Below are 457 nucleotides of genomic sequence, written 5' to 3'. Positions count from 1 at the left end.
AATGTGCCCTTTGGTTGTTTAAGTGACTATGTATTCTTCAGTGTTTTTGTATACATTCAAAAACAATCAACAAGAATATACAGGAAAAAAGCAAAAGTCATTCAAAAGAAAAGGAAGAAAGAAAAGACCAAAATTAATATCAGATAAGACTCTGAAACCTGATCTCCATTATAGATGTGCTAAATCAAATGAAAGAAGAGAAGAGGTAAAAGTACTGAAAAAAATTTTCAAAGGGCAGCTTGAGCAGACAAAGTAAAATATTATTGTGAAATTTGCAAAGATCTGGAATTAGAAAGTTAAAAGGAAAGAGCATGCTAAGCATTTCTCAAGCTGAAAGAACTAAGGAAAAATTCAAACCTCAACTTGAAAGATTGAAAGATTCTTTGGGCAAAATGTTGAATGATGCAGAAAGCAGGAAAAGAAAATGTAAGAAATACACAGAGGCACTGTACCAAAA

Source organism: Chrysochloris asiatica, unplaced genomic scaffold (assembly GCF_000296735.1).
Source record: "Chrysochloris asiatica unplaced genomic scaffold, ChrAsi1.0 scaffold00054, whole genome shotgun sequence".
Taxonomy (NCBI): Eukaryota; Metazoa; Chordata; class Mammalia; order Afrosoricida; family Chrysochloridae; genus Chrysochloris; species Chrysochloris asiatica.
The sequence above is the reverse complement of the archived record's forward strand: the minus strand, read 5'-3'. Positions refer to the sequence as shown.